Consider the following 12,613-nt stretch of genomic DNA (forward strand, 5'->3'; position numbering starts at 1 on the left):
TGATCCAAATCCAAACACTGTAATGCTGTACCTACACAATGAACACTATCACCTGATTGAAAAGCCAACAGCTTTTCTCGGGGGAGCCTATGTGTGTAACTTTTGTTACAACACATATGAAAGACCGCTCTATCACAGCTGTAAACATAGATGCAACGTATGTTTCACACTCTGTCACCACCACAGTGGTCCCACAGTGAAATGCAGTGACTGTAACCACATCTGCAAATCACAACACTGTTACCAACAACACAAATTACCAGAAATAAAACACAACATGGTCCCGTGTGACAATATGAAGCATTGCATGAGTTGTGGTGTCACATATAAAGAATCAAAGAAATCACCACACAGATGTGTCCAGCCTAAATGCGAGCACTGCCGTAAGCCTAAATTGGCCGGGGACTCTGAGCATCAGTGTTTCATACAGCCTGTTGAACAACAGAAGTCTTGTGATAAATATATTTTATATGATTTTGAGACACGGTATCACAACGGCAAACATGAGGCCAACTTTGTGTGTGCGTCTGATCTGAAGGGCACACATTTAATACATTAAAATGTGTGGCAGCATTACAGACGCCCGAGGTTTCGTGGGTACACATTCATAGCACATAATGCATCTGGCTTTGATAACTACATACTTTTGGAGTACTTTGTCAAGCAGTGTATAACACCTACCGTCACAATGAGAGGGAGCCGTGTGATTTTGATGCATGACAAGGAGTATGACCAGCAGTGGATTGATTCGTTCAGCTTTTTGCCCATGGGTCTTGCCAAAATTCCCTCTGCTTTAGGTTTTCAAGACCTGCAGAAGGGCCATTTCCCACACAGATTCAACACTAGGGATAATGAGTATTATGTTGGTCCATACCCAGACCCCTCCTTCTATGGCTATGAGCGCATGTCTGAAAGTGGTAAGGTGAGCTTCATGGAATGGTACCAGACCGCCTCACAGAACACCTTTGATTTTCAGGCTGAACTCAGGCGCTACTGTGTTAACGATGTTGATGTCCTGTGTAAAGCATGCACCATATATCGTGACACTCTGCTGGGTTGTACACAAGTTGATCCATTCATGCACACCACCCTGGCTGCATTCAGTATGGGTGTGTATAAAACACTGTTTCTGCCTAGAGACACGCTCACTCTCACGTATGACGGTGCATACGTTTAGCAGAATAAGACGTTTTCAAACGTCTCTATTGAATGGCTTCAATATGTGTCCCACACCACCAACACAGTGATAAAACACGCTCTCAGAGGAGGTGAACAGCGGGTTGGGCCATATTTGGTGGACGGCTTTGACCCCACAAGTAACACGGCTTACGAATTTGCAGGATGTTTTCACCACGGATGTGTTAAATGTTACCCCGAGAGTGAAGTAAATCCTGTCAGCAAAGCATCCTACGGACTGCTGCATCGTATGTTTTGTGACAAAGTGGATGCACTGAGATCACAATACAGTTTGAGCGTTGTTGTGATGTGGAAGTGCGAATGGGCTGCCTTGAAGCAGACAGACCCTGCAGTTGTGGCTTTCATGCACATATACAGAAAGCCAGAACGCCTGAATCCCCAAGACGCCTTTTTGGCGGTCGCACAAATGCTATAAAGCTGTACCACGAGGTTGCGTGTAATGAAAAAATATTTTACTACGACTTCACCAGTCTGTATCCCACAGTACAATCTAAAAAAGATTATCCTGTAGGACATCCTCAAATCATTTACAGCAACTTTGACAAGCTAGAAAATTATTTCGGTTTTGTTAAATGCACAGTACTGCCACCAAGAGGGCTTTTTCACCCCGTCCTTCCCTACAGGTGCCACGGCAAACTGATGTTTCCACTCTGCAGCATGTGCGCTGAAGACAAGAACCAGCACACTGCATGTGACAGTGAACGGGTGTTGAAAGGTACATGGGTCTCATTTGAGCTTGAAAAAGCTGTTGAGAAAGGATACAAGCTTGTTTCTATTGATGAGGTGTGGCATTTCCCCAACAAGACCGACACATTGTTTAAAGACTATGTGAAAGCCTTTCTAAAACTTAAACAGGAGGCCTCGGGGTATCCAGAACATGTGAAAACCCCTGACGAGCAGCAAAAGTACATAGCCGAGTATTATGAAAAGGGGGGAATAATGCTGGATCCGTCCAAAATATGTGTAAATAAAGCTGTTCAAAACTGCAACAAGCTGTTGCTAAACTCGTTATGGGGTCGTTTCAGTATGAGGTCAAACATGGCGTCATCTGAGCTCATCACAGACCCGTCCAGGTTTAGCCAGCTAATGTTCAGCGACCAGTACGACGTGCGGCAGTTTTGTTTCATCTCTGACGACGTCGCCATGGTGCAGTGGCGCCACGCTGATGGTAGAGCTTCCCGCGTCAAGGACGTTAATGTCTTTGTGGGGGCCAAGACCACTGCACACGCCAGACTCATGCTGTATGATTTGTTAGAAAACTTGCAGCAGCGCGTGCTGTATTGTGATACAGACATCGTCATTTTCACAGCACGCCCTGGCGACTGGATGCCTCCTCTAGGGCCGTTTCTGGGTGATCTCACCAGTGAATTAGCTTCTGGACAGGGAGGTGTGGAGGATCACATAGTAGAATTTGTTTCCGGTGGGCCAAAATGCTACGCGTATCACACATCGCTGGGCAAAACTCAGGTCAAATGTAAAGGTGTAACACTGAATGCACAAAACTCCAAAGTTGTCACCCACGAATCCTTGAAAGGTTTAGTCCACAAGATTGTAGCCAATCAGGCATCAGACGCACACCTAGTGGCTGTGTCTGATAATGTCAAACGTGATAAAAAGAAGCTTCATTTGAAGAATGAAACCGTTGTGAAGAAGCTTAAAGTTGTCTACAACAAGCGCCGTGTGCTCCCAGACTACACAACCCTGCCTTATGGATTTTAAATTAGATCAGAGGTTTGATGCTAGGTTGCAGCACCCGTTCAGCATGGTGGTCAGCGGTCCCAGTAACTGCGGCAAGACTTTTTTTTGTCAAAAATGTCATTGAAAATGCTTCCGGGATTATTTCACACAGCACTGATAACATTGTGTATATATACTCATGCTGGCAGCCTTTATATGGCCAGCTTCTTAAGATAAGAGCCATAAACTTTGTTAACGGTATACCCGAATCTCTGGCTGATGACACCCTTCTGCCTATAGACAAGAACAATTTGTTAATTATAGAGGATGTAATGAACGATGCCGCTAACAATTTAGAAGTACAAAATGTGTTCACAAAGTATGTGCATCATAGGAATTTGAGTTGTATATATCTGGTTCAGAATTTGTTTATTCAAGGAAAATCCAGTAGAACTATTTCCTTGAACACTAACTACCTAATATTGTTTAAAAATCCATCCATCCATCCATCCATCTTCATCCGCTTTATCCGAGGCCGGGTCGCGGGGGCAGCAGCCTAAGCAGAGAAGCCCAGACCTCCCTCTCCCCAGCCACCTCCTCCAGCTCATCCGGGGGAACACCAAGGCGTTCCCAGGCCAGCCGAGAGATATAATCTCTCCAGCGTGTCCTGGGTCTGCCCCGGGGCCTCCTCCCGGTGGGACATGCCCGGAACACCTCACCCAGGAGGCGCCCAGGAGGCATCCTTGTCAGATGCCCGAACCACCTCAATTGGCTCCTTTCGATGTGGAGGAGCAGCGGCTCTATTCTGAGCCCCTCCCGGATGGCCGAACTTCTCACCCTATCTCTAAGGGAGAGGCCAGCCACCCTTCGGAGGAAGCTCATTTCTGCCGCTTGTATCCGCGATCTTGTTCTTTCGGTCACTACCCACAGCTCGTGGCCATAGGTGAGGGTAGGGACGTAGATCGACCGGTAAATTGAGAGCTTCGCTTTTACACTCAGCTCCCTCTTCACCACGACGGACCGGTGCACCGTCCGCATCACTGCAGCCGCAGCACCAATCCGTCTGTCGATCTCCGGCTCCCTTCTCCCATCACTCACGAACAAGACCCCGAGATACTTGAACTACTCCACTTGGGGCAGGAACTCATCCCCGACCCGGAGTGGGCACTCCACCCTTTTCCGGCTGAGAACCATGGCCTCAGATTTGGAGGTGCTGATCCTCATTCCCGCTGCTTCACACTCGGCTGTGAACTGCTCCAGTGCGAGCTGGAGGCCCTCACCTGATGAAGCCTCTCCGTGAATCGCTACCTTATCGTGGTGGAGGGGTTTGTGTGTCCCAGGGATCCCAGGGGCTATGTTGTCTGGGGGCTTTTGCCCCCTGGTAGGGTCTCCCATGGCAAATTGGTCCTGGGTGAGGGACCAGACAAAGAGCGATTCAGAAGACCCTTATGAAGAAAACATCGAGGGAACATGTGACAAAGTGGGTGAGAACACCACTTGTCTATATTCTTAGTTAACATTCTTGTTTTGATTTAACCATATTTCACATGTAATCTGCAATAGGCAAACATCTACTATCCCGGGTTTGTTTATGTTTTGCACTTTTACAGATTATATAATATAACATCTTGGTTTACGTCAATTCCTACAAGTTTGTTAAGTTAACATGTTCTTTACTTCAACTGTTAATTTGTATTGTTTAGAACTTACCTTACCTACCTGTCTTCTAGCAACAAAAGGAGGAAATGTAGTTTTACTTCCTGCTTTATACCTTCTGGGTTCATCTGAGGTCACAGGAAGAGACCAAGTGCAGGAGGGGAAGAACTCTTGTAATTTAATAAAGTTGATTTTAGAGTGTTTATGGATAAATAGATTTATTGTTGTAGTATGTATTGATTACACCATAGAGTTTATGTTGCCAGTAAAGAGTAGTAGAGGTTTAAATATAATTATGTTCATCTTACCTACCTACTGAATGGAATAGTCCAGAGGGGAAATTGTTTGGTTAAGTGGACTATTTAAACAGAAGAACTCAGGTGTTTGAAAGGAAGAGTTCAGGTCAGTGTAGCTGTGTGCAGTTTGACCTTAATTTCCGTTGATTTAGGTTCAGTTATGTTTATTTGAACGGAGTTAATTTGGAGTTGAGTTTCTTATTTGTTTCTTTGTAAATATTGTTTGGGTCACACAATGGTGAATAAATCACGTGCTACACTAGACAGCATCAGTCTCCTGCACTTCTTTGACCGCTTAAGTCAAGTCCTACCACAGAACAGTTTACCCTGCCCGGGATAGGGTTACCGGGGCCCCGCCCTGGAGCCAGGCCCGGGGAGGGTGCCCGAGGGCGAGCGTCTGGTGGCCGGGCCTTAGTCCATGGGGCCCGGCCGGGCACAGCCCGAAGAGGAGACATGGGCCCATCCTCCCGCAGGCCCACCGCCCGCATGAGGCGCCATAGGGGTCGGGTGCATTGTGTGCTGGGCGGCGGCCAGGAGCGGAGGCCCTGGCGGACTGATCCCCGGCTGCCAAGACTGGCAATAGGGACATGTTTAAAAATCCTAGAGATAAATATCAAATCATGATTTTAGGTAGACAAATGTTTCCTGGTAACACTAAATATTTTTTAGAAGCGTTTAATGATGCTACATCCACAACATACGGGTATCTTTTAATAGACTATAAAGCCAAGACCCCGGACTATTTAAGACTCAGAACAAATTTACTGTCAGACCGTCCGGTTGTTTATATCTGTCAGGAGATTTCCTGTATTGCAACTCAGGTCAGAATAAAGACGCTCAGACAGATTAACGTGTACACGGGTGAGACTCAGGGAGACTCGCACCCAGTGCAATAGTTGTCAGCCTTTTATTATTCATAGCATTCTCAGAGACGTACAGGAAGAGATAAAATAGAACTGTGCTGCGTGCAGGCTTCCTGTTGAGTCTGCACAGAGTGTAACTTCCCCATTTAAGCTGAATACTAAAAGAGCAAACACATCTAGATAATGAAATGTACTTTTAGGCATAACATAATAAAAATCCCAAAATCCTGAAATCCCTTGACATTCCCACCTGTTGTTTGATCTTTCCTTCTATATATGTACATAGCAACCACTAACATTGTATCAGTTCTATGGCCGCTTGTAAACATTTTTAGCCAAGACATCATAAAATAGTGGGTTTTGTGAGTATGTTATATCCAAGTGTCTATCTCATCATCATCTTCTTCATTCTGTGATAGGGTGATGTAAGCATGAATTGAAGCAGTTACCATTTTTGATACCATGTTCTTCAAACAAGGTATGACACATGACACATGAAGTGAAAAGACACAATAACAGTAAAAGAACACCAACAAAAACAAGTCCTTTAATCAGCAGGGACTTCCAAGAGCTGCTTAAAAGCCACGTAAGCCAGTCTTCTGTTTTTGTGGCATAGTCTCGTTGTTGTGCGTCCCGAAGTTGTCTGGGTGTTTTCCCTTGACAATATCCCAAAACAAAAAACAGTGAAGAGGTGAAAGGATGTCATCACGCATGCGGAGGAATCTGTCTCTGTTGGAGTTGATATACAAGTCTCCACCGGCTCTACGCAGAGTTATTATTAGCAATGCAAGCTTGGATTTCATCAATGCATTGTGTGAGATAGCCTTTAACGTATTGCAAGGTAACATTCCACTGACCAATCAACAGTACAAACAGCTAAAAAAGAAAAAATCTCTAATCAGACTGATTGCTGACAAAAAAATAAAAACTTTGAAAAAGAGAAAGACAATCAACCAATCTGGTGGGTTTTTACTACCCTTATTAGGGGCTGCAATCCCTTTCATAACCAGTCTGATAGCAAACAGGTGAAAATGGAACATGTGCAAAAGATGTTTTTGGTGCCCCAACATCAGATAGACTTATTGAAGCAACCGCCACAGTACACCGCAAACATCAGACAGCAGGCTCAGAATGACTTGGACAAGGAGATGCTTCATGTGTTACAAGAATCAGACATAGATGTGTATGAGAAAGCTAAAAAATATAGCGATATTCTCCAAAGATACCTAGCACTTGTGAGACAAGGGGCCAGTGTAAAGAGTGTATTGTCTTTATCCCCACCGGAGCAGCTTAACACAGAGCTGCAAACCGGGTTGCTTATGGCGCTGCAGGTGTGAAGGATTTTATTGCAGAGAATGTTTTCACACACATATCTAAAAGGAGTAGGAGGAATGCAGAACTCATTCTATCAGCTCTGAACCGTTCGCCAAACACTATTTCTTACAATGACAAAGGCGAGATTGTTGTTGATAAACACACTATACCGGGCTCACACATTTATGATCTGATTAAAGCCGTCACATCCACACACACACCTTCTGAAGGTTTCAGACCTATAGGCTGGACAGAGTTTTTAAAGGCTGTTTCAGATTTAAACATACCGTTATCAGCCATATCCAATGCCGGCGTACGTAAGACCCTTGCCTTGTATAAAACAGATCACACACTGCCTGGAGACACTGGGTTTTTAAAACACACACCTAAAAAGAACACGTCTCACTGCGTGATAGTACATTAAAGAAAAAAATAAAGAATAAAAAAAATAAATTAAAGGGTGGTCCTGTCGAGTGGTTGGATTTTTTAATTCAGACTATTTCTTATCACAGCTGTAATGTTGTTGTTGTTTTTCTGCCTAAAATATTGACTGTAATTTATTTCACTAACTGTTAGATGGTTTTCTTTTATTACAGTTTTTTTCTATTATTGTATAATGTTTGATTTCTTTATTACTCTTGAAGCCTGTATGATGTGACTGTCTAATATATGCAATAGTTTTTGATAATAAACACCGTTGACTCGATTAAATCATGCTCTCATATCGTCTTTTATTATAACCACTAGTACACATCAGTATCCTTGTTGCACACACACATAATCGCTACATGCTGCCACAGGTTGTATGTTGTTGACAAAGCGACACACCATAGCATCGTTACAAGTTAAATTAGTAGAATACATGTTAAGCAAATGTGAATAAGATACACCATTTTGTATATGAAATAAAAAAAATACGCAATGTTGACGCATGTGATGGAGAAGTCATTCTGCACTTGTTTTCCTCAATATAAAATAGTGGAACAGTTTTTTAGAACAAACACCTTTATCTCTGGTGGAAAACTGTCTAGCGAGTTTCCAAAACTATCAAAAAAATAACCGCGTTTGTCTCTCGAAATATAAACAGCAAGCCAGTGTTCCCCGGGCATTGTAGAAGGGTGAGTGTTTACAATAGCCACAGTAGGGAGTCTTTGAAGCTGTGCATTGGGTAGCTGATGGCAGGCTAACACCCCTAGAAAATGTGTGTTTTTATTGATAATCCTGCCGATCACAGACGTTAGTTCTATAGTGTTCATGACTGTGTTTGCTATCTCAATAGTAATCCAAGAGCACCTGTCTCATGTTAGATATTTCAATGACTGAATCAAATACCGAATAACACAAGATGTTCATTGTGCGGGGTAGTGGGTTTCTGAAACGGGTTTCAAGCCTTACGTTCCCAGTTTTAATTAACGATACATTGCCTGAATGTCCTTCGTCAGCTTCCAGATTGAAACAGAATAATGTATACCCGTTACCAAAGTCATTACGCGATATGGCAAGTGCCCTGTCCTTTAAATGTCTTCCAGTGGTTTGTATCAGCTGATAGAATTCTCTGGTGTACTGTTTTCTCTGAAAATTTGGCTGGAACGGTTTAGCAGGATAAGCCTGACCATCAGCGTATAAAGAAATGAATTCTATATCACAGTTTTCGAAATTAAATGGGTTACGGGTGGGACTTCCTGTAAAAGCTTCATTATCAATGAATGCAATGATGACAAATTTAGGTATCCTGCCCATAAATAAGTTGTCATTAGTTGATATTCGAGACCCTGCTGGTATGGAGAAGGTCTTTAAAGATACTTTGTCTATAGCATATTTTGCGTTTGCATGGTGCAATGCCTTGCTGTGTGCAAGTCTGATGCTCGGTGATACGCTAACTTTCTTGACAAAGAGACTGGCTGAGACAATTTTAACTCTGTATGCATTGGCATCAGCTGTCATAAGAGCAAATTCGTCTTTAGAGCGCACAAATTTCAGTGACAGGTCGATTCCATTAAGTAACAGTTTTTCTTGAAAAAACAGATCTGCATGTGCAGGCGCTATCAATTCAACAATGCTGCTATTCGCTGTATATTCGCCTCTGGTCACAAGGCCTTGGTTGTCCCCTTCTATGGATGTGTCATTCATGTGTGATTCTGTATCCTTACAGAATAACCCTGTGCTGAACTGTGTGTCTAAAGTGTCCTTATTATAATTGATAAGACATTCTATCACACCTCTGTATGGATACGTGTTGGATGATTGACTAATGAGCGTGTGCCCCAAATTAACATCGACTTGACTAAATAAGCTGCATCCGGGATAATTAATAAATCCCACGTTAGCATCTCTAGCCAGGTTTGAGTCATCAGCGTTTGTGATTCTCACACGTGTGTAGATATATGTGTCGTTTAGATCCAGGTAGTCTTCGCCAGACGATGAGATGTAAAACTCTATCAGGCCTCCATCAGTGATTGCCGAAACAGGAGGTATTTCAATAAACGTACTTTTCTCAATGCTAGTCTGTGTGTAGGGAACAGTAAACAGGTCCAGCTCTGTTTTTACACATTCTCCAGAGTGACTGTGTAACAGTGCCATTTAGAATATGTCAAACGCTGCAGTTTTTGAACGCGTGGTTCTGGGTCTTTTCACTCTGCGTGACGGTGTCCGTTTGTTGGATCTTCTGGCTGATTTTGTGGTTTTACGCTTTCTAGACAGTGTGCGTGCTGTGGGTGGGGTTTTTGAAGTATTGGGTGTATACACATACACTCAGTTACCGTCCTGCTTAGTGTTTGTGGGCTTAGTTATGTTGGATATGACATCAGACACTATTCCTGACGCTGCGGTTTTAAGGTGGGGTTTCAGTATACCTACTCCTTTTTTAAACAACGGTACTGCAAATCTAAATAAGCTGCGGAACAATCCGCCCAGACCTGCGCCATATTGCGTGCTGGTCCCTATATACCCCCCCAAATCACCCCCGGCTTGAGCGAGGTAATATTTTAGATATTTTGCTTCATCTGTGTTGTAGACAGCCATCCTTTCTTTTTTTAAAATTGCTGTCTTATCGGACGGAAGTGTAGCTTGACAAACACCTTACCGTATAAAAAGGGTATATGTTGATTCTGGTCGTCTTTCAAATCAATTTCTATGTCGTCGATTAACGTCTTTGACACAGGTGTGTAGTGTGGGCTGTCAAATTGCAAAATGGCTACGCGCCGGACATCGTCTGTGATATTTATAGCCCTTAATAGCCGCGCGTGGGCGTCACCCACAAGTTGATAATCGGCGATGTCTGCATAAATAAACATGTTGTATTTTCCCCCGTATATGTCAGCAGGATGCGGTGCGTATGTGTTTTTATAATGAAGTACAAATGGTTCTTCTGTTTTGAATCCTAGGATTTCTGCCAGTCTCCCTCTAAATGTGAGAACGCTGCCTCTAGGCCCCATAACACTGACATAGTTACTAACGGTGTTGTATTGTGTTTTAATGTCCGCCGTGCCTGGCTGCTGTTGGCATTTCAAATTAAATTCTTTTATTATCTGCTCCACAGAGGTATAATGACCCACAGATAGCTCAATCGTCGTTACGGATAGGGCGTCATCTTTGACAGGGTTATAAATTTCTACTCGCGAATCTGCTTGTGGAAAAGACAGCCAAGTGCGCGGGTACTGTATCTCTATAACATCTACCTCATACTGATGATTCAAAACAATAGGTTTTGCTAACTTTGTTCTAAAATTAGATATCTTATTGCCTGGGTAAACATGAGCTGACGCATTTGAGAAGAGGGTCACATAAAAGCCTGCCTTGTTGTTCTTTTTATCCATCCTTCTTTACTCTGTCTCTGCACGGTGGTGAATGAATGACTGCAGAGCTGTGTCATCAGGGTTAATCTCACCTCGATGATGTCTTTTTCTGGAATCCATGAATTAAAACTTGTTGGCCATCCTAACCATTTTACTAGAGCCATCTTTTTCTGGCCCACTTTTTTTCTAGCCAATATGCTTTCAATTTTAAATGTTTTGTTTTTATCAACAATCACACGTTGTATTTCAGGCTCATAAAATGTGCCTTTCAACACCTCTCCTGCTAGATCGGCTAGTCTGTACACTGGGGGCTGTCTCCCTATACGTTCTTTGACTGTGAAAATCTCATCGGTGTAGGTCTGCTCGTATCCTTTTCGAAACACTCCTCTCAGTTTTGATATTCGTACAGTGTCGCCAACATTAAATTTAAAACGCACTTTCCTCTGAGGTTTGGTTTTGTACAGGGTGTTAAAGACCAGCTTCTCATTATCCTTATTTACCTCAGCCGGAGCCATTTGGATAGACCTGTGATAAGCATTATTATAGGCCTGAGTGAGCTCGGGGATGACGTGTACATATCTCCTTGAGTTGACGGATGTTAAGTACTTCCACATTCTACCCTTGAAGCTGCGGTTGAATCTTTCAACAATACTAGATTTAACCTCACTAGCTGAGAAATGTTTGACGTTATATCGCTTCATTAGCTGTTTAAAGGTTGTATTATAAAACTCTTTGCCTTCATCTGTTTGTAGTTTCATAGGGATCCTTCCCTCAGCAAGTATATCCTCAAATGTGGCTGCTACGGCTGGGCCCGTCTTGGTTGTGAGACATCTAACCCATGTATATTTTGAGAATACATCTATACATGTTAGTAGGTATCTAACATTATCATTATCTGTCATGTATTCAGACATATCAACCAGATCGGCTTGAAACTGTTTGTCGATTCCATTAACCGATACTCTATTTCTGGGAAAGTGGATCCTAGCTGGTTTATGGAGTGTGTAAGTGTCATCTCGTTCTAAATAATGTTTGACCTGAGATAATGAGGGTTTTACACCTGTTGCCTCGGCGGTAGCTATACGGAGCTTATTTAAACTGGCCAAGCCAGCAGGATGGGACGGATCATGGTAAATTTTATACAAGGTGTTTTCCATGATGTATGCAAGACACAAATGATAAAGATGTTGGTGTTAACATGTCTTTTTATTTCATTCACACAGACAATGAATACTGAACAGCATACATTAAACCAGATGTCTCCCAGCCCAGTAGTTACCAATCATGTGAAGCATGGCTGGTTTAACACGACGGGCATAATGACTTGCTTCTAGCAGCTGTGCAATATTGTCGTTATTTGCGCATACTATATGTTGTGATGATCTCAGTTCAGTCATGGTGTGTTCTGCAATCCTGCCTTATCATCACATCGTCATAGTAGGTGTCAAAGAAATACTCGGACAATTCGTGCAGGCAGCTGTGTTGCACCTGACTGGGATGAGCTGTTTGACACCCGTGACATGTATCCTGTAGAAAGTCAATTAGCGCCAACATCACCAGGTGGTGGGTTGCAAGCTTGATGTCGATAATGGTTTCCTCACACAGACCCGATCCTGTAGGATCCTGCAGCAATTGTGGAGAGGGGGGTGGAGGTGGTGGGGTCTGGATTAGCCACAATGGCGGTGGGGAGTCTGTGAGGTCCCACGCTTGCGTGTCTCCCTCTGAAAAAATGAGAACAATAAAAAGATGTTATATTTTGTTGCATAAATACACACACACGCACACACACATGCACACACACACACACACACACATA

This window comes from Oreochromis niloticus, linkage group LG19 (assembly GCF_001858045.2).
Source record: "Oreochromis niloticus isolate F11D_XX linkage group LG19, O_niloticus_UMD_NMBU, whole genome shotgun sequence".
NCBI lineage: Eukaryota > Metazoa > Chordata > Actinopteri > Cichliformes > Cichlidae > Oreochromis > Oreochromis niloticus.